Here is a 23,106-nt window from a genome sequence, read left to right on the forward strand (position 1 = left end):
TAGTTACAAATAAAAAATGGGCAGGCCAGATGTGGTTCTTAGGTAGCGATTTAACCCCCTGTATTCAAACTGTTCTTTTACTACCAAATACTTCTATTCTAGAGAAGCTAATCGGAATGTCTTCCTTGTCCTTGCCCAGTTTGGATGCTCTGGGTCACACCCTTTGGAAGTGTGTTCACCTTGTTCTATATCACTGCTCTCTATGCTTCCTTTTCCTCCTCCCCATTGCTCACAGGGCCTTGACTCTGGCTACCTCTCCTCTATCACTGTTCTTCTCACTGCTCTCCCGCACCAGGTAATCCCATGCATGTGTCTGGAGGTAATGTCTTCCGTTGTTGATCCTGACTTTCTTCTGTGCTCTAGGCACAGCTACACCCAACTTTTCTGTATATCTATGCCAAAAGCTTCAAACAGAGCGTTTCCTATACTGAACCCAGAACATGGGAAGAAAACTGTTTTAGCAATGAAGGAACAATGATGTATTCACTGTGTGATTAAAGAAAAATCTCATGGGCGGACAAGATGGCTCAGAAGGTATAGTTCAAGCAGAAGGACATGAGTTTGATCCCCAGAACCTGCCCTGTGTAGAAAGAAAGAACTGTCCCCTCACCCCACTGAACTCTCTCTCTCTCTCTCTCTCTCTCTCTCTCTCTCTCTCTCTCTCTCTCTCTCTCTCTCTGTGTGTGTGTGTGTTTGTGTCTCTGTCACATACACACACACACACACACACAAACACACACCAACACACCAGTATTGCTGAGTCTACCTTCATTCACTTTCTGTGTATTTCTCCATGATTCTCTTTGCCTCAAGAAGCTAAATGTTATTTACCGAAACATCCACATTTCTGTGACTTCACTCTGAGGTTAGTTTCTGGTCATGAGCCTAGGGCAATAGCAGCTTCTTTCCTTTGAGGCTTGCTGTCTGTTTTGCTATCCTTCATTCATTTTCTTCTCCTGTTCCCACCCGTGGGCATGGCCTTTTCAGATACCTCTGTTTAGTCCAGTATTTAAACAGGGCCATCTGCTTCCTGCCACGACTCTTAGCTGAAACATAAGCTCGCTCGTGTTCCTGGGCCCACCCACTCTCATCTATCCCAGGCTAGGCTAGACTAAGACACTCACAAATCTGACTGTTGACCAGGGGCAACCTAGAGTAGCTTTGCAATTAATTTCCCATCTCTTCTTTTGCCTGACAAGACCTCCAACTCTATGGACCTGGCCTTCACTTTAACATCGTTCTTCCCTTACAGATAGAAGATTATCTTCTGTTTTGCACACAAATATCACTACTTGTCCCACCCACACTCTGTCCCTTGCTTTGCATTCTGTTTTCTTTCTCCTCCTAGAATGATGTTTTTTTCCTGTTTGCCTAAGCAACTCTTACTTCTTCAAACATAAGCTCTGCCATCCCTTTTTGTGGAGCTTCCAGTCCATTGTGATTGATAGCCCCCCACCCCATGAGTGTACTGTTATATTTTTATCCAACTTTGGCAAGGACCAGGAGACCAGTGCTTTCCTGCCTCCACTTAAAATTGAAACTATTTTTTCTTCCTTTTCCTCTGTTTCTTCCTCTCCCCTCTATATCATTCTCAAGTATACAAAAACTCAAATGGGGGCCTTTGACCCCCTTAATATTCATTCAGAAAATGATCACTAGTCAGTATGCGCAAGCCAGAGTCTAAGGACCAGTGACAGAAAGGCGACTTGGAAACCATATTCTCAGTAACTATGACTCTTGCAAAGGCAGGCTGGTCTCTTTCATGATATAGATGAGAATGGAAGTCTGTGGGGATAGCAAAGATATGTACAAAGATGTTAAGGCCTAGACAAATATTTGAAATTGATTTCTTAGCTGTCAGCTCTGAGAATTTCATGGGTGTTTTCAAGAGACTAGAGAATCAAGTAAGAAGAAGGTGTGAGCATTTTACTTAAAAAAATAAATTGAGCTCCGCACATGATGGCACATGGCTTTAATCCCACTCAGGAATCAGGGGCAATTCTCTGGTCTACATAGAGAATTTCAGGACAACACAGAAAATACCTTTCTTTCAAAATTCCAAAAATAAGTAAGTTGAGTTCTTCGTGTCTGAAGCCTGTCCCTTCTTTGCTCCCGTAAGTGTAAGATGGAGGTAGACACAGAAGCAGAGAACAAGCAGAAGCAGGCAGACCATCAGAGAGCGCAGGGAAATTGACAGTAACTAGTGATTTCATAATTCTGTTGCTTCCTAAATGAGAGATCTAACTGTGCAATAGTTCCACCTATTGTGGAGTAGTTTCTCCTTTAGTAAATACTTAACCCAGAGGGAGTAGGAATGGATGCAGAGTGGGGATGGGTACCATAGGCACCCTCACCCCATCTACTGCCTTCTGCTCTCAAATTACACATATGGTTTCAGTTTGTAAATCACTATGGTAATTGTGTGAAATAAATAACTTCTAGAGTTCAATGGAGAGGGAAATTTCTGATAATGAAAATGAATGATTGGGAACTGGGGGCTGAGTGTATTACTTACATTCAGAGAGCTATAAATAAATAAATAATATATGTGGGTATCTGTCCCTCCTCTTAGAGAAAAATAAATAAAAACTAAGAAATATAGAGAAATTCATTGATTCAAATAAGGTACTCAAAATAATAAAGATAGCCTTGAGACTAATCAGGGACCTTTGCCCTTCATACAGAACGATGCCACACACTTCAGATAAAACAAGCTAATGTTAAAAACATGCTTTAAAGGGAAATTTTAACAAGAAAAAAAACAAGTTCATCACAGGTTAGAGTTAAATATAAAACTAATGACTAAATTGGAGACAAACATGTTAAGAAATGGTTAACAATGTCTTGTCAGGTTGGCCAGGGCAGGATTAATGAAGGGAAAATCTTGCTCTCAGTACTTTAGCTGTAATCTTGATAAAGAAAGCCAACAGGGACTTTCACACAGCACCTTACAAGCCTGTGTTATCCTTGGGGCTTCTGCAGCCAATGAAAGTTTGTCACGATGATGTAATGCTCCTGAGTTCTGCTTCAGCCCCGAGTATGTGGTCACCGGGTCTCATGCCTGAGAGCTAGGTAAGTTTCTGAATCATATTTTCTTTCCAGCCTGTTCCCATGCGTAAACTAATTCCAGCAGAGAGATCGTTTGTTTCTGGTCTATTTTACTATCTCTGAACATTTTTTAAACGTGGGCTGGGTTATTATAGAATTGTAAAGACAGCTGGTAAACAAAATGATGGGATTTTAGAGTCAATTTTCATCCGTTATTAGTCTGAAGGCTTTTACTCCTCAGCAATTTGTCATCACTTCAGAGAAGAACAGCAATAGACACTGATGTTTTATTTGTTAAGGGGGCTTCAGTCATTTAGCAAACAAGTTTACTATAGAGATCTTTCCAGGGAGATGGAAGAGATCCTTTTGAAGGGTTGACACTGAATGTGGCTGATATCATTGCACTGTAAGCAATGGAGTAAAGTTTCAATATTTATTATAGACAGTACATAGATCTCACCCTTACAGAGTTTAAGCCTGTGAAAGAGAGACTATTTTTTTCAGTTTTTAAATAAGTTAAAAACAATTTGAAAATAAACTGAGTCTTTTGTGAGCCTTGGTGGCCTAGCAGATGAATGAAATTAAGTGGGGAAAGAAGTTAAATATAAGTAAATAATTCATTTATAATACAGGACATATATATATATGTATATATATATATGATAAAATGCCTGAGCAACTTTTAAACTTTGTATAGTATTTTTAAAACGTGAACTATATAACAAACACAACCAATGGAAATGCAGCTTTTTCTTTTCATTCCATGATGCTCTATAGATGGGAGGTTTTTAAAGTGTTATTAATATCAGTCAGGCCAGTGTCTCTCCTGGAAATATGGACTCCAGAAAACAATCACCCAGATAATACAGGATTGAGAAAGCAATGCCTTGGTGACCTCTTGTCATGACAGAAAGGATCAATGGGCAAAAGAAGGATGCTTAACTATGAATTCCCAGCCCTACTCATGGAAATACCTGGATTATACTCAAGTTTCATTATCACTAAGAATCAGAAATTCATCTACACTCAGAGTACGTGAAAATGTCTCCTGACATGACAAACAACACAAAATATCTACATGTTGGATAATTTTAACAAAAATGTGTGTTTTATAGACACTGATGTTAGTTTGGCACTAATACATGCTGTATCACTAAAAGCTTAAATTTCAGGCTTGAGGATTACTGTCCTCTGCTGAGTTAGTCAAGAACACATTGCTGTCTGCTTCATATATGTCCTTTCACTTTGTGCTAGAGTAGAGTTGGCCATTTCCCTCCCATGATTTCTAGATTGTTCCAAGCTACACTCTCCCTCATAAGAAACTAGTCTTCTGTCATTATGCTATGGTGAACACATTTTTCTCTCAAGTTAATAATCTCAATGCCAAGTAGTTTCTATTCTAAAATAAATCTTATTTAATTAAAAATATTAGTCAGCATAATGTAAATATGACTCATTTTCCTTTTATGACTGCAATTTTCCATATCGCTGCTCTAATGGAATGATTGGTCCTTGTAGAGCCTCAAATGATAAAACCACATTTCATAGCATCCTGCGCTCTGCTTTCCACTTCATGAGTTTTGAATGGGACAACATCACGTTGCAAGGAGGACCACAATGTCCTTGGATGAAGGGAATGAAGGGACTGTGCATTTGAATGGCTGATAGGAAAAGCATTTCCATCAATGGAAAATAGTGCAGAAAACGTTGGGAACCATGACAGCATCCCACGTTATTGGATGGCCCGCTTCTCTGATGCAGGTGTTATTTGTCCTAAGGTCCTTGATCTGCACTTGTGCCTTTATCACAGAGCTGTAGTGAGTCCATCTACTGTTCATTATACTTGGACTCCCAATGCCCACCATGCCCAGCAGGAAACAAAGGAGGGATGAGTCTGAAGTAAGCACAACTCATTAGTCTCTTGAGTTTTTCTTCAAATATGTCTGAGAGGCATATGTGTGTAGCTTTGCTTGATCTAAGAAGCCTCTTTGATCTTCAGTCTCAGATGCAGCTGTGTAGGAAAATTCAGGAAATCCAGTAAACAGTGCTCTTGAAGGCATCAGATAATGGTGGAGTGGAAGTCTAAAAGCATACCCTGACCCTGACCGGGACCCATTACAAATCCCTGTGACTAAGCCTGATGAGAGAGTGGGACCCAGAAAATGGATTCCAAGGCGCATATCTTTTAGCAATTGGCTTTAACAGTGGTCCTCAACCTGCGGACTGCAAACCCCAGAGGAGTCACATGTCGGGATATCAGATATTTACATTACTATTTATAAATGCAGCAAAATTACAGTTATGAAGTAGCACCAAAATCACTTTATCACTGTGATCACCACAACATGAGGAACTGTATTAAAGGACTTACTTCAGCTTTAGGAAGGATGAGAACCACTGGCTTAGAAAGTGACAGCCCAACTCAGTGGTTCTTGAAATCTGAAGGCTGTATCTCTCTGGAAGAGCAGCTAGAGACATGGATATTGACAAAACCCAAGAACATACGAAATGAGCTACTGGCTGATAATGATATATTGTAGTGACCTTCTACTTTTCATAAATAGATGCTCTGTGAAGACCCTTGATTTGTGTTGTTTAAAGATCTTTTAACAGATACCAGTCTTTTGAAATACATAAATATTTCACCTTTATGTTCACCAAAATGTCTTAAGTCACAGTATTTCCATAAACAGAAAAGTTGGAGGTCATTTAGATTTTTATCCATTTTACGATGCTGAGGTAACCATGCTGGCAACACCCTTAGAAGAAAACAATAGTAGGCAAATAAAAAAGTTCCCTACTGTGTCCCCTACTGTGATTTTTGGGGATAGCATACTTTTACACACATTGAAAAGTAGGGATGAGAGAAATTTAGTAGTTTAATTATTGCATTGAATGGTAAATCCGTAGTAATGGTTCATAAGTTACCTACCATGCCAAGAAGAGATGCTGGGGATATAGAGAAGAAGGTGGACTTTCACATTCTTTGAAGAACATTTGGTTTTCCTTAAATTGTCCAAGTCTGAGCAAGCTCGGTTATGAAAAATGATAGCAGAGCCACACACACCTTAGTTGGCAAGGATTGCCAAAGCCCACATCTCTTGTCCTGGTATAATTCAATACTACATCTGCTTCAAAAGTTCATTTGATGTTCACAAACTGGTAACCATGACTAGGTTGTCAATCCAAGTTAGCCTGGTATGGTGGCATATCCCAGCCATTCAGGAGGCTGAGGTAGTATATTTACAAGTTCAAGTCCTGTCTGCATGTCTCTCAAAGATGAATTTTGAAAGGAGATGGGGGCTTGTGTGTAGCTCAGAGGTAGAGTGCTTCCTTGGCATACATGAGGCTCTGGGTTCAAGCCACAATACTGAAAATGAACCGACTGATAGGAACGGATAACCATCAACCTAGGCAGGAAAATTATAGCAGTTCAATCCACAGCAGTAAACATGATCAATGGAGGAGAAAGGCCTTCTGATCCCCATTCTTTTAGAAGCAATACCATCATGTCCCGTGAGATCATTGTGCCCCCTGCTCCCTCTGCCGGGATACTCTGTGAATCAGCAAATTGAGGACTCCAGGTATTCAAAACCTTACAGGCATGTGCCCATTGACAAAGGGACACCCTACTGAGACTAAGGCCAGTTGAATACGATGAGAAGAGAAACAGCTGGAAGCTGGGCATTGTCCACCTAGCAAAGGCAACCGACAGTGCCAGCTACTGGGTCTACCAAAGAGACCCCAACATTGGCTGGCCCGTCATCCATGAGTCGCGTTCTTCAGCCTTCCTTTTTATTCTGTAAATGTCCTCATGGACTTTCTGTAAGAAACTAGCCAGAATTCAGTTTCTGCTGCTTCCGCTGAAGAGGCCACACTGAATCCACTGTCAGTAGCCTGTATTTCTTTCTGGAGGGAAAGAACTGAGGCACAGAAGGGTGGTGTGCCTTTCAGCACGTTCTTCCTCACTCTGCCCCTAACCCACTGATTTTTGTGATTAAACTGGTGATCTTTCTCCAGGGCATATTTCCCAGTCTTCCTTTACAAATACTCACCCAGAAATGGGTTTACTTTGTGAAAGATAATTACAGCTATAGCATTCAGGGGCTCCCCTTCTGCCACTGAGGGTCCAGCAATCCGGGATCTCTGTTTCCTGCCTTCTTACTTCTTAGGATGGTTCCCGTGTTGCAGAGGGCTGCAAAATAAACGGCTAAGATCGAATTTAAAACCCTCCAAATCAAATCAACCTTTACAGATACACCTTCCCTTGGAGGTTACCTGCCAGTGAAACAAACATGTGAGGGTGGCCAGAAGTCGGTCTTGATTTGGGCAAGGTTCTCCTTTAAACCGTTGGAGGCTTGCCTTTATGCTTTCGCAGTTGGATCAGGGTAGGAGGGGCCTGGAGGGCACTGGGCGGTCATCTCGCAGCTGCAGCACACCCTTGCTTCAGGTAGGGGGAACACAGGGAGGCTAAAAAGGAGAGCTAGGCTCCCCCTTGCTATTGGTTGGATTTCGATGCAGCGCGCACTCTCGAACGCCTGAAATATAGTCTGCAGAAGTCTCCACAGATGCTCCGAGCTGCAGTTCTGGAAAGGCAGGAACAAATTTAAACCGGGTTTTGTGAAAACAAATGACATCATTCCTACATAAACTCAAAAGCTTGCAGCCCGATGGGATACTTGCCCATTTTCTTCCTTTGCTCTTTCTGTGTCTTAACTGCAGGGGCCAGGGTTTTATGCTATTCGTTTCACTGACTAAATCTTTCAGAGAATAACCTTTCATCACCGGCATAGCAAAAAACAATAAAACCCAGGAACAAAATAGAGAGACATGTAAACATTCATTTAAAATCGCATTCAATCCACTGTGGCTGTTATCTGGAGGCATGACTGGGAGTGGGAGGAATTCCGGTGACTGGAAGGAGACAGTAGCAATCTGTGTGTTGGGGACCATCATCACTGAAACGCTGACACTGGGTTATTTTGAGTAGGCTTCATGGACTACGCTCACAACTGGGAATCCTTAGGGTTAAGATTTCCTTTTAGGGTTTTCTGGGTTCACATTATTAACTGCAAAAGTAACCAGGTACATAGTGTTCCTCACTTGAGAATCCTGCCAAAAATAAAAGTTAGGTTAGTTAACATGTTTATTTTTAACACAGCAGAGTTAACTGCATGAAAAAGCTCACTGTCATTTGGAAATACATGTGACAGTCAATCTGCAGCATTCCAAAACCTGATTGAGATTTTTCCTCTCAAGACATCATTGGTTTTATCCTTGTCCTAAGACACACGGTGGCCCAGGAAGCCCCCTGTTTGTTGGCAGGAACTTATCTGGAGAAGCATAGCAACTCTGAGGCTCAAAGCTTGCCTGAATTTTCAACCTCACTCCAGGAACCCACTAACGGGCTTCTCTATAAACCTCTATCCGGAGCTAAGTCTGAGATTTGCATTTCTTTATTGGACATGATTATTAAAAATCTTTTCAATCTTATTTTTCAATATCAATTGCATATAGCAAACAGAAGGTGAATCTCAAGTCACCAAAGATGAGTTTTATATAACAAGCAATGAGAAATGACGGGTCTAAGTTAAGGGCATGATGCCTCCTGCTTTTCAGGCGTTAAGGTGTTATGTTTAGAAAGGATGGTGGCCTTTATCTCTAAAGGAAGCCGTCTCAGCCAGAGTCTTAAGCAGAAACCAAGGAACAGGAGGATGTGTCTGCTGCCCCCCACCACCACCTTAAGCAGGAATTTTGCATATTTATTCTTGATTCCCCCTTCCCCACAGTCTCTTTGAACTTGGAGGCTGTAGTTAACAGTCCTGGTTGTATGCATGCCATTGTGAATTAAATACTGGCCACAGCGTAGACCTGAAGAAAGCCAAATGCCAGCGAATACAAACGATCTCTAAGGCAGAGGTGGACCTACTTGTCTGGAAGGGCAGCAGGTTTTTCAATTAGATAAATGTTTCATTGATATAATGATATGAAGCATGATTACATTTTGCTCATTACCTGCCTTTGCAACTGTTTCCTTTCATTCTAAAACATGTATATTTTAAGTGCTTGCACCATTGTCTTCATTCAGCTCTCTGTAGTGATTTCTATTTTGGAGAGGTACACAGTGGGCTTTTCTTACAGACATTTCTTTTCAGTAAGCATTCTGGGTCTGAGCTTTATACTCCCCAGCCTGGGTAAGGGAGAAACTGGAGATTTTCTGCGGGTGCTGATTTATTTCAGACTCTGGAATCCCACCTCCTCTTTCTTTCACTTTTGCTGAACAAAGACATGGAGGTAGGGATATGACATGTCCTGGCTACTGGGTCCCTCCTTTGGCCCAATTATACCTGAGCCTAAAATTAAGAAAAAAAAAAAAAAGAAAGAGAGAGAGACGGAGAGAGGAAAGAAAGAAGAAAGGAAGGAAGGAAGGAAGGAAGGAAGGAAGGAAGGAAGGAAGGAAGGAAGGAAGGAAGAGGACAGTTCCTCAGCTCTGCTCCTTGCTACATACCAGTCATGAAAGTTCAACACCCAAACCACCCATGTTATTTCTTTTACCAGTATAAACAGTCAGATAGTTTATTTTAAAGTGAAGTACTGGGAGGGGGGAGCAATGTTAAAAAAAAAACTGACATCCCTCTGGTTTTGACGATAATCGAATCATTAAAGACAAATTGAGGGGGATGGCTCCATGGGTACAGTGCTTGCCATGCAAACATGAGACCTGGGTTCCCTCTCCAGAACTCATGTAAACACAGACAAGTCAGGGTACCTGTAATTCCAGCACTGTGAAATTGCTAAAGGATCCATGGAGCTCCTTTAGCAAGGTTCAGTAACAGACCTTTTCACAAAAATCAAGTCCAGGCAACTTCCTATAAAATCTCACCAACATTCCTTCCATTTTCATTCACTCAGTTCTGCCAGACAAAATTTATTTGTCAGACGATCAAAGCGTGTGTCAACTTGAGGACCCTTGCATATGCCTAAAACAGAGTTCATCCAGGTGATGACATCTAAACTCCCAGGTTCCTTCAGCTGTTTTCAGTCAGTTCTTCTCAACATCATAGAACATAGCAGTCTTCATGATCAATTATCAATACTTGCTATTCCCCAATATTCTTGGTCTCTTTAGACTTCGATATTTATTCCAGAGCACATAAAAGCATCTAAAAGTCTAAGTATTTTGTTGATTTGCTGATTAGTATATTGTCTGTCTTCCCACTGGAAAGCAAGTTCTGTCCACAAGGTTGGCACAGATCATAGCTCCTTCCCCAGTGTCCACAGCAATGTTTACCACAAAGATGGGACTCAGCAAATATTTGTTGAATAATTATCCTCCAAATTTTAAATACTAAGGTAATTTTAGATTTCTAAAACCTCTTAATTTTTGTGTCTTCATAAAAAGATTGTATTTGACACCATTCCCAAATCTGAAATCAGCAAAATTGTAATTAGATATTTTTAACACTAAAATGTCAACTTTGAACTTTTTCATATTTAAAATAATTTGCTAATATGATGCTTTCTCACCATAAATCCTCTGATAATATACTTCGTTATTTTTCATACTGTCCTATTCTCTTATTTTTATCTACTTCCAATTGCCAGACTCCTCAGAATGAAATTCATATATCAACCCTGCTGTTAATTGAGCTTTTCATGGTTGTGGAGATAACCTAGACTGACATGTTACATGCAGAAACCAGTTGTCACATGTCCCATTAGAAGCATCACTAGTTCAGCTGAAGAAAGACATGCAAAAGAGCAAGTGTTATCTGCTCCATTTTGTAATCTACATCATTCTATGCGTCTAAGCCCGTGTTCCTTTCTTTTCATGGACACTATATTTATTACTCCCAGTATGTTTAGTGAAATTTTCTTATAAAGCATTCAGATACTACAAAAAACGGTGTGACATCTGAGCCTTAGAAGTGTAGAGAGAGAAAGACAGGTTTGTCAAGAATGCAATAGAACCAGAACATGCTAGCATATAGCCTTCTGCAATACTTCTGCTGCTACAGCAATAGACTGTTTAATTTAACCCCAAGTGACCACATGCAGAAGTACTTAAAATGCATGATTTCCACACAGTGACACAGGACCCTTGATAACTTGGTTGCTGAAATACCACAAATGTCTAAGTATATAAGACTTAAGTTTCCCATTTCTATCAGTGCCATTACTTGTGATGAGTTTATATTACTTGGAAATTAGCCATGTTAACTGTGAATAAAATATGAAATATGAAATGACTAGCTTACACAAAAACTCACCCAGCTTAAGTTTTAGAATGTGCTATGTAGAATGTTTTATTTTTAATTTTTTTCTTTATGTTTATATGGATCTGTCTGATTAGTGAGTCATATCAAAGTTTTCTTTATCTTTGATTATCTAGGATTCTTTACCACACTGCATATCCAGTCTGCACATGAATGCTACAATAGTGAGTAGGATGTTAGCCTCCTCCTAGCCACAACCTGTGGGAAGGGATGAGCCACAGATGCACACAGCTATGCAGCTCCTACACAGACATGTCTGTTTTGCATCTGTACAAATTTGCATTTGTACGTGCAGATACTGTGGGATTCTCCTTTTACAAAACAAACTGAAAACACAGCAACATCATTCTCTCTGGAGAGACAGGTTCCAGACTCTAGTAGCAAAGACACTGATTGCTTTTTAAACTCAGTGTTTATCTGTAGAGTATGTGCTCCTGTCTGGGTCTTAAGATATCCCTAGGAAATAATGTCCTATTTTCAAATAGTCTATCATATTCCAGATCTCATTATCTTCTATGTAAATCCTGAAGTTCTGTTGGAATGCTGGATACTTTTGGATTTGAGACATTTCCAAGATATTAATAAGAAAATACATGAATTTTTAATTCTGTAAAGAATGTAATGGGAATTTTGGCTATTAAATTGAACCTATAATTTGTAGGATGGTCATCTTCACAATATTAATTCTTCCAAACCATGAGCTATATACTATGTTATCTGTAAATGAAGATAATCTGAGTTCTTCTGCTGGCAGTGTGTGGGAGAGACTGTAAGAACCAGAGACCAGAAAATCTGTTTCTAGATAATATAGCCTGGGTATGGCAGGGAAAATGTACCCATGAAATTTAAAAATATGGTTTCCTAAACAAGATCAATATAATGCTGACACCAGTTGACATGCACACATGACAGGGAAATTGCACATGATCCCACCACTGGATGAAGAGCTACAAGTAACCAATGATTACTGAGAGGGGGATAATTAATTCTCTCTAGGGATAAGCTCCCACAAAGGATGACCAAAAACAGGTGGTTAATCCTGTACACATTTACATACATAGTAGCAAAGCTAAATGACTCAGTAGGTTATATATACATTTGTGCATATAAATACATATGTATATATAATAATTAAAGAAGAGACTGTGGTTTGGGGAGGGGGACATGGGAGGAGTTTTGAGGAGGGAGTGGAAGTGATGTGGATAACAGTGTAATAATGTACAAAGTTTTCATAAACTAAAATTTACCTCCACCAAAAATGGATGGATGAAAAATGAGTGAATTGTTCCAACCATATTTTTCCAGTGTTCCACAAAATGTTTTCTAAAAGTTTTAGTTGATTTACTAAGAGGTCTGAAACATTTCTTAAAATGCCAGGTGCTTAGCCAGCTACAAATGTGTCAATTATAGATGCAGTTGGGTACAGAATTATTTCCTGTAAAAGTCGGCACTTGTAGACCAAGGTTCCCATTGAGAGGAATAATGCAACATGTTAATTCCCATCATGGGACAACACAGAGATGTTTACAGGATTTGTCTTGCCTTTAGCTTGATTTCTTTTCTCTCAGTCTAGAGGAATGAGCTCTTCTGTGTGATTTGGTCTGCGTCGGGATCTCCTATGAAAGGATTGTCTGGCGAAAGTGGAAAGGAAATTTAAAAGTAAAAAAGGCACCCATAAAACAGTTTTCCTCAGAGGCAAGAGTGCTGCTCTGAAGTGTCTTCCAAACAAATAATGAATCAAAATAAAAGGATTTACTGGGTGTCCAGAGTTTAGGATCAAACAGTTCTGAGTTACCCTTTACCTCTGTCTGTACTGGTATCTCCAAGCCACTTGAATATATGACGCCTGCAAGAGATTGCCCTTGTCTGCTTCATAAATTCTCTACTCACACTTTGATCTATATGAAGGAAAATATTGTAACTAGATTAAGGCAACAAATTACATAAAATAGTTCTTAACACACGAAAGACATATGTTCACACCCTTGTTGTAACGATTATACATTTGGAGCCATGATAGCCTTCCAAGCTATCAGTTTCCCAGTCTATGATTTACATAGTATAACACTTGCAACAAAGAGTAGTCAAAGGAATAACCTGAGGTAGTCTATACAAAACATTCAAAATGAGTGCTAAAAAAATATTTAAAATTTGCTAGGAAGGAGAAAATTTTAGTTTAAACTAATAGGAATGCTCTGTAACTCTAGTAGTACTCTCAAAGTTATTTTTATATACATAGAAAAATTACAATGCAGTTATTTATTTGTATGTCTTGCTTTTTTTTTTTGATATGGGGTTTCTCGGTGTTGCCCTGGCTATCCTAGAATTCTCTCTGTAGACAAGGCTAGTCTTGAACTCAGAGATTCCCCCTATCTCTACCTCCCAAGCTCTGGGATTAAAGGTGTGCGCCATCTGAGTATACATCATGTGATGTCATAAGAACACATCACAACAAATGTAATATGCAGAGCTGTCATCACAGTGGTCAGGGAAGGCTATTAACAAAGAAAAGAAAAACAAGAATGATAAATGTTCCCCAGTACAAATGTTCACATTTTAGGGTGGTAGAAGGAAACAAATCCAAAGGAATTCATTGGATTGAGGATGGGAAGGGTCTTTGAATAGTTCAAACTAGAAATGAGATATTCAAAGCAGCCAAAGAATACATGTGTTCAGCCTGTAATACGAAGGAAGAGCTTGAAGAGGGGCCATATAATATAGAAAAGCAAAACCCACCATACATGACACGCTGGATAAGTTTTAAATATGCGCTGTGACTAGCTGATTTATTTTTTCATTTGTGTCATATGGTAACACTCTGAAATGAGTAGCAGTACTACCTCTGTCTTATGCATAGGGAAAGTTTGCCTTGCACAAGCTAAGTATCTTGTCCAAGGTCGCATACCAAGAAATTGGAGCTATTTGGATTCCAGCCCAACTGTGTCTGGCCACCAGGCCTATATGCCAAACAAACCTCTATTTTAAGCAAGAGAACCAGCAGGGGTCTTTAATCAAAAGAATGACCTCATGAAATGTATTTTCTTAAAAGAAAATATGGCAACAGGATATAAGATGATAAAGTACAGGGAAATAAAGACAGCACTTGGGGTATGAGGTGAAGGTCATTGTAATTTCACAGGGAAATGTCAGGGAGTTCTCAGCTAAAGTAGCTCCTGCAAGGAGGGGTCGATTCCTGCAATGAGACAATGTCTAAGCGGCACTCTCAATACTTGCTTAGCAATTAGAAATGAACATCACTTAGAGTAGGATCTCTGATCCCAGATACAATGAATATAGATCTTAAGAGCTATATTCAAAATCTTCTTGCAGATTTGAAACAGCAGATCCCAATTCGGTGTTACATCATCTACATTCTAAATTCCTACTGTTCTGAGCACTGAGGACAGACCAGTGCATGGTTTTAACTGGAACACTGGTGGAAACTCCAATACCTCCACTTCAGATATCCTAAAACAATTCATTGTATAAAAAAAAAATCCCCATGGCTTCTGGATGACTATATACACTCCATAATTTAGCCAGCACTCATCCAAAAGAACTAAAATAGAACATCATGCAGAGGTGGGTTTCAGAATATCACCAATTAATTTTAAACTGTAAGTATCTAAGCTTTCAAAAAAATAAAACATTCTACATAATACATCCTAAAACTTAAGCTGGGTGATTTTATTAATATATTAAGAAATTTCTTGGGCAGGACACTTAGCTCGGTGGTAGAACTCTTGCCTGACAGACACAAGGTCCTGGATTCAGTCTCCAATGCTGGACACTGGAGTGAGGTATCCTAGAAGGGGCAATCATAGGTGCTAACATAGTTGAGATGAAGGGCAAATGCTCCTTCTGATTTGGTATTTTAAGGGAGAAGTCAAGTTGAATCCGCCTTTGAATTGTCCATTTGGAATGTCAACAGAGATAATGTTTACTGGGGGAATAGAAATTCTTGAGTCCATTTTAACATAACAATTGATGCAGACAGGAGCAGAATGGGGGCATCTTAACTTCTGAAACTTGTATTCTTCTATCTATTACATTTGAATGTGTAGGTAAATGTGCTGAGTTGATTCTTGAATTTACTTCCTGGATGTACTTTTCTCTCTTATTGACTTAGAGTCCCTAGATAAGACCCCCTCCATTTCTGAGAACTGGAGCTACTATCAGTATGTCACACGGTAGTTCTATTCCTAGTTTTCTGAGGAACCACTGTGCTTGTTTCCATAATTTCTGCACCATCATCTTTTCAGTAGCCATAAATAAAGGTGCCTCTTTTCCATATCTTCACCACCATTTGTGGTCAAGTATGTCTCATTTATCTTAGTCATTTTGGGGAGGAATTACAAAGTTTTCATTCATATTTTCTTGGTGACTACAGATGTCCAATGTGATTTTAAAGATTAATTCTTCTTTTGAGAGTTCTCTTGTTGGCTCTTTAGCTCATTTATTCATTGGTGTGTGTGTGTGTGTGTGTGTGTGTGTGTGTGTGTATGTGTGTAATTTTTGTAGTTTTTTATGTGTTCTAGATATTAACCCCATTGTTTGAAATATGCCTGACAAAAATTTTCCCCACTCTATATTCTGTCTATTCACTTTGATGTTCAGGGTTTTTAATTTCCTATATTCTCATTTATCAATCTTGGTGCTATTTGTTATACTATCACATGTCCTGTGCTTATGAGGGGGGGAGTGTTTTCTTCCTCCAGTTCTAATGTTTCAGGCATTGTTTATTGTTAATATATTATTATTATTATTATTTTGTATCTCAGACAATTTCCTCTCTCTTCTCTCTTCCCAGTCATCTGACCAACTCCCTTCTGCGCCTCATTCCTTTCTCTTCAGAAATGGGCAGTCCTCTCCTATGGATAAAAAAATGGCATATCATGTTGCAGTAAGACTAAGCATTTACCCTCACATTAAGGCTGGACAAGACAGCCCAGTACAAGGAGTAGGGTACCTAAAGCCAGTAAAGGAGTCAGAAACAGCCAATGCTCCCATGTTAAGAATCCTACAAGAAGACCAAACTACACAACTGTAAGATATATGAAGAAGGCCTAGGTCAGTCTCATGCAGGCTCCCTGGTTGTAGCTTCAGTTTCTATGAGGCCCTGTGAGCCCAAGTTAGTTCATTGTAAGTGTTTTTTTGTGATATCCTTGACCCCTCTGGCTCCTACAGTCAGTCCTTCCTTCCCCATCTGCCATAGGATTCCCAGAACTCTACCTTATATTTGGTAGTGGGTTAACATGTGCCTCCACCAGGTGTTGAATGAAGCTCTCCTAATGACAACTGAGCTAAACACCAATCTACAAGTCTAGCAATATACCATTAAGAATCATTCCATTGAAATTTTTTGCCAATTGTGATGTTTTATTCTACTCTAAGTTTGTGGACTGCCCAACCTCTGGGCCCTGGCTCTCCAGGCAGTGTCAGGGTGGACCTCCTCTTGTGTCTTTGGGTCTCAAGCTGAACCAGTCATTAATTATTTAGTTTTACAATTTCTGCACCACCTTTACCCCAGCACATCTTGTAGGAAAGACAAGTTGTAAGGTGAAGGTTACGTGGCTGTGATGTTGCCCCAATCCCTCTGTAGGAAGTCTTGCCTGGTTATATGAGATGGCCAGTTCAGGCTCCATGTCACCTATTGCTAGGAGTCTTAGCTGGGGTCATCCTTGTAGACTCATTGGAGTTTACATTGCACTGGTTTCTAGCTTATCCCCGAGAAGACCACCAGTTCCAGCTGTCTCTCCCAGTATTCTCTCCCTCCACCCTGCCTGTATCTGATTCCTTCTTTTCCCAGCTCCCATGTTTCAGGTTTTAAATTCATGTTTTTGATCCATTCATGTTTTCATTCTTCTCAAACTGTTCTGCACATGAATTGACTAAGTAATAGAAGGAACACTACCAAACAGTCTGTGAAGAAAAAAGTAAAGATTGTGCACATCAAAACACCCCCAAAATTACAGAGAAATTTCTCTGATGAACATGGATGCAAGTTTCTCAACAAAATGCTTACAGACTGAATTCAAGAACATATTAAGAAAATTATATTTACCTCACATGCCAACACTGGGGAAGCAGATGCAGGTGACTAATTAGGAGCTCTGTGTTAGGCATGACTACATAGGGAGATATCATCTCAAAAAAGGTTGGGTAACATATCCAAATGAATAATTCTGGTGCATTATATAAATTGATTTTAGGACAGAAATTATATGTACATTTCAACAACACATGGAGAAAAGGTGTTTGAAGAAATCCAGCATGAATTCATGAGAAAAGTCCTGAAGAAAATTCAGTGTTTTCTTATTTTTTATACTCTTGCCAGAGTAAGGACCTCAATAAATATGCAATGTCCATACATGCATTTATTTATGGTATAAAAAATAAAAAAATTAAGGCTAGCATGCATGAGTGTTGCGTCTGCTGCGCGGCCTGTGTCCGAGAACGTGAGGAGGGTGTCGGGGATTGACAACACAGAGATTTGTTCAATGATGTAAAGAAAACTTTAAGCAGGCCCCAAAAAGGTTCAAGAAAACTTCCTAAGAAAGGCTCCCACCAGAGAAGCTTCTGCTCTCTCCTCTCCCCTGGCTGGTTCTGTTCTGACCCCAGAAACTGATCTGGGCGTGGCAGAAGAGGTGGTTAGTCTTTGGACAAGGTCGAGGTCAGGGTGGTTTCTGTGGGCAGGCCTTTTCCAGGAACTTAATGCCCCCAGGCATTGTATTGTTTTTAGTAAACATGTTTTTAGTAAACATTGTCTTACAGCTGCCTACTCCCAGGCAGAAGGGGAAGTGGGTCTCTGCTCAAGGTCTGGTGTTCCCACACATGAGAACTGTATTTACATCATTTCCTCCCTCCTACCAACCACCTCCCATGATCCCCCGCAAATGTTTCTCAAATGCATTGCTTTTTCTTTTGTGCAGTGTGTGTATGTGTGTGTAAACTCAGTCTGCATCCGTTCAGTTTACTCCTATGTTTATGTGTTTAGGACTGACCACATGGATTGAACAACCTGTGAGGAGGTTTGTCCCTGGAGATGACTGACTCTACCTCTCTCAGTAGTCATCAGTAGCTCGTTATCTAAGGGTGGAGTTTGGGCAAGTTCCACATCCATCTTTGACTGTCAACTGATGTTCTCCCTTGTGCATAGCATATGCTTATGCTTTCATAGGCACAGCTTCCCAGTCATATCTAGAAGACACTATTGCAAAGCAGATGCCGTGGTCTTCTGGCTTTCCTCACTCCCTCCTCTGTGATATTCTCTGAGCTTTAAGTGTAGGGGTGGTGTTAAAGATGAATATCATAATTTTGTACCATCCAGATAACCTCTCACCAGATCCTGAAGACAGTGAGCAATGGTGTAGTCAGCTATAGACCCTTCAATTTCAAAACTCGTTGATGTTAGCTATTGAACGGAGATATAGATATTCAACATGCTTTGTCTGCTAGTTACTTCTTTTGTCACTGAGTCAGAATACTTGAAAACGGCAATTTGAGGAAGCCGAGCTTCATTTTGGTTCATTGTTTCAGGGGTACAGTTACGAATAGCACAGAAGGCATGGTAGCTGAGGCAGCTGCGTTCTCTTTGGTAAGAGCTTATGGTATGACTTCTTCACATACTGCACTTGGATGCAGGGCCAGACTAAAACCAGAGGTGAACACAACCTTGAAAGGCTTGTGTGTATCAGCCTGTGTCTGCCAGCTGGACTCCACATGCCAAAGGCTCAACAGTCTCCCAGGACAGCCATGTTTGGAGGACCAAGAATTCAAACACAACAAGCTTGCAGACAGACATTTCAAACCCAATCAAAACACTTGGTATTTTCTAGTTCTTCCTAACTTGAATTATCTTTCCTAATTTGCTGTTTTTTTGGGGGGGGTTGTTTTTTTTTTTGTGGTTGCTGTTTTCCAACGTTTCCATCTAAATGCATATACCCAGTGAGGGATGTTTGCTGCAGGCATACTCAAGCACTCTCTCCTCCTCCCAAAGAAGCCCTTGCCTTGCTTTGTGCCTATTACAAGCTAACTGGTCCTTTAGTGCCCTGCCCTGCTCACCGGAGCATTTAATGTGCTGGCCTGGCAGTGCAATGGATTAACCTCCAAGTCTGCCTTCTGCTTTAGCAGCCGAGTGTGGACAGCTCATCTTTCTCTTCTCTCTCTCTCTGAGGATCTGACTTTGCCTGGAGAGACTTGCCCTGCCCGTCCCTCACCACCACAAACTCCAAGACTTTTGAACACTAACATTTACCTCTGGCCTCCCAGTCATCCTCGTGTCTCATGCTAACCAGAATGTTCCTCTGTTCCTTTAGGAGGTTGGTTAATTCCTAACTCAGGAACAACACATTCACCTCCCCGTCAAGGTACTGTGCTTTTCCCAAACTTATCTGCAGGAGTTTCCCTAGAAAAGCCCAGGGACCTGAGTGGCCTGAGGCACAAGTTTTAATGATATAAAATCTAATTGATTTAAAAATCAATGCTACTTAGGACAAAAATAGAGCATGTAGGTTTCCCTTTCTCTGGTGACCCCAATCTCCCCCAGTAGGGAAGTTTATATCTAGTTCAGTGGAAGAAAGCTGTGCTCTGTGGAGGATCACATTGTAAAATAAATGGCATAAATTGTTTTCCCAAAAGACTGGTGTGACAGTAAGTACTGAGACAAGTCTTCCCATTGACACACCAATGTTCTTTCTCATCCTGCTCCTGCTGCATAAAGGGACCTACTACCCTAGACTCTGCAAATCAATTCTGAAGTATAAAGTTTGCCATATTTGTTTTCAGAACAAATGTTTAAAATGGTCACTCTTCTGCAGTTGATACAAAAACTGAAGAAAAAAAAAAAAAACCCTGGGCATGTAAAGAAACCGCAATGTCTAAAACTCTCCAGAAGTACTCAGACTGGCAGGGCTCTTAACCAATGAAAATGTGACACTCAAGGAACACATTGTTACCATTCAGCAAATAATAAGAAGCAGGTATAAGTATGACATCACTGAAAACCGTTCTCATTGGCCACCCCTCTGTGTGCCCTTACTGTTCTATTTGTGGAAGCAGCAGCCTTATTCAAATTAACCTTTCCAGGCAGGGCGGGGGGGGTGTAGTGGTGAGTAATGCACTCTGCAGTCCTTTCCCTGAAGGTGATGCGCTCTTGCATCCTCTGTACACTGCCTCTGAGCAGGCAAAATAAAAATAAATTCAGCTGTGCCAGGGCTTCACAGACAGTCGCTGCTGGAATTAGATCAGGTCAGTCACAAGAATCTGTGGCTAGGTTACAACAAATTTCTGAATTTTCTCTTTGCTCTCCCTCATCCCTTCCTCCTCATTATTTCTCCGTGTCTCATTCCTGGTCTCAACTGGCTGCAGAAACTAAACTTGGTAGGCCTCCAACAGATCATTTGAGGGAGGAATGTCTTTGAATACTAATACCCATGCCTTGTGCTATGTGGGGGTCTAGCAGACAGGTCATATTAACAGATGGTTTTCTGGAATTGGAAAAATACTCAGGAGAACGAGGCTGATGAGATAATTTCATCACATTTACTGTAGACTGAAGAACTGTCATTCTGTATCCTGTGACGGTTATGTAAGACGGGGCTTCTAGCTACATCAGTGACAGGGAGGCTACACTCTGTCTTTAACTCTTAGAACTTTCTTCCAGCTTCCCAGGGAAATATCCAGCATCAAGGCTGGATGTTTTTCTTTTACCTTACCTATCGCTCTTCTTATTCTCTAGAGCTTTGCACAACTTTGCCAGAATAAATGGCGATGGGCACCTGGTCCTTTTTAATTTGACATCTTCCCACTTCTATCTCATCGGCCCTTTGCATCCATGAAGGCCTTTCATCTTAGACATCTTGTAAAGCTTTCAATGCCACCTTGAAGAATGGTTTCCGTATTTATGGACATTTCTTCCCTGGCCTATCCCGCCTCTTCTTTCCTACCCGAGTCCTTTTCCGTTTGTCAGAATCCACGCAAAAATGCAAGTGAGCAGTGTCCCCAGGAAGTGGGAGTTTGGCAGCGGCAGCTGTGTACTTCAGATCTGAACACAAGTTGGTGCACACGGAGAACCAGCTATCCCTTGGTCACACATACGATACCTTGTCGTGGTACTGAACGATGACTCCTTTGACAGGTGCTGGCATCTGAGAGCACAGTGCCTCTGCACTGCCCTGCCGTGACTGTGTGAAAAAACACTCATAAACAGCAAATAAAATATAAAAGAAAACGCGCGTTAGTAACCGCATCTCCCCGTTGTGTGTGTGTGTGTGGGGGGGGGTTGCATTTCCATTCTCTCACAGCCCAGCCTCATTCGTGTTTTTCGTTTTTTGTTTGTTTTCCTTTTTCCTCTGTGTTATAACCAGTTCCTTTATATTCATCTGGATGCTGTAGCTGTGGTTAGGTTTTGAAAAACACATTCATGATTCAGAAGGTAGCCTGTATAAGTATGGTTGCTGCAGGATGTTTTCCTATTTTGTTTCTAAAAAGGGCTCAATGACGCAGGAAAAGGTTGAATGCAGAGGATGTTTAGGAAGCTTACTGGTCAGCAGGAGCAGGTGTTATTGAGAGACAGACAGACAGACAGACAGACAGACAGACAGAGAGAGTAGAAAGGATGAGGCATGGTTTCTAAGTCCTTCCACCCTAGTGCTAAGGACCCCGCCCTGCCCCACCCTCCAGCTCTCTGCCAAGAGTCACCTTGAGCTGTTAGCTACTCTCTGCTGAGGGCCTGGGAGTCTGGACTCTGTTTACAAGAGCTTTGCGAGTCTGCACAACTCGCTAGCATTAGGTTCCTTAACTTCCATTCCTTGACTCGCTGCCCTTTCCTGCCTAACCCTAAGCAGCCTGTCCTTTGAAATGAGACTCTTGTTTCCTGGCACACCTAGCCAGCCGCCCCACTGAGAGGAGCCGGGAGGCTGGGCTTTGACCCGCCACTGCACATAGTTCCAGCTCCGTACGCCTGAATGCCGCATTGTTCCAGCGCTGAGTGAAGTTTTGGAAAATGACTTTCAGATGTGAGCGACCCCCTCTGGGGCTGGTTTACCCTCCTGCACTGCTTCACTGACATTTGGAATTCCACAAAAATTATCGTTGTTTGGCTCAGGATGAAAACGAAAAGACTCACGAGATAACATCTTAGATGACACAGGCTGATAATATTCGAAATGCTTCAGCTTGTGACCACTGCTGAATAACTTAATTATTGCCTTTGCACCGCACTTACCTTTTCAGTGTGCTTACGTGGTAACTCTCCCAGCCGTGGGGTTATTTTAGTCAGTGCCCGCAAATTGCTGTGACCTTCCTTATCTGAACTCTGATCAGAAAACTGCCTAGTTCTCCTCAGTTTGTTGGGTGTGTGGTGTTCCCCCCCCCATCCTCTCCCCTCCCCTCCAAGACAGAAAAGTAGTTGCTGAAAGCTGAACAGTTGCCATGGCAACCCCTTGGCAGCTTCCTCAGCTAGTAACAGTGTTGATTTCCCCGGCGGGTGGGAGGGGGTGGAGCTCTAAGGAGGTAAAGAAAGGTTACTGTGCACTTAGTTAATATGCAAAACCACTTCCGCAGTGCTGGGCGAGCAGTGAATAAGTGCAAACAAAGCCATGCTTGATCAGCTAGCGTGGACTTTGCACGCAAGTACATCTGTCCAAGGATGCAGATGTTGGCTCAGGGAGGAATTTTGCCGTTGGACAGGGAAGGACAGAAGTCACACTACAAGAGGTTCAACATGATTTTTGTAGTGGTTGAAGAGCGTGGACGAAATAAAGGAAGCGGGGTTCTAATT

The 23,106-nt window shown here is 41.1% G+C and overlaps 1 long non-coding RNA gene across 5 annotated transcripts in view; it reads right to left on the reverse strand.

Annotated features, from left to right (window-relative positions):
• LOC106021149 overlaps positions 1-22,688 on the reverse strand; it is a 95,961-nt gene extending 73,273 nt beyond the window's left edge. For all 5 annotated transcript variants that reach the window (XR_005879466.1, XR_005879462.1, XR_005879455.1 and 2 more), the window contains exons 1-3: positions 22,552-22,688; positions 7,327-7,634; positions 5,981-7,243 (exon numbers count right to left, since the gene is read on the reverse strand). This is a non-coding gene — a long non-coding RNA (uncharacterized LOC106021149). The remainder of the gene's footprint in view (positions 1-5,980; positions 7,244-7,326; positions 7,635-22,551) is intronic.
• Between the last annotated feature and the right edge of the window lie 418 nt (positions 22,689-23,106).

The sequence above is a fragment of the Mesocricetus auratus genome, unplaced genomic scaffold (assembly GCF_017639785.1).
Source record: "Mesocricetus auratus isolate SY011 unplaced genomic scaffold, BCM_Maur_2.0 Super-Scaffold_2245, whole genome shotgun sequence".
Taxonomy (NCBI): domain Eukaryota; kingdom Metazoa; phylum Chordata; class Mammalia; order Rodentia; family Cricetidae; genus Mesocricetus; species Mesocricetus auratus.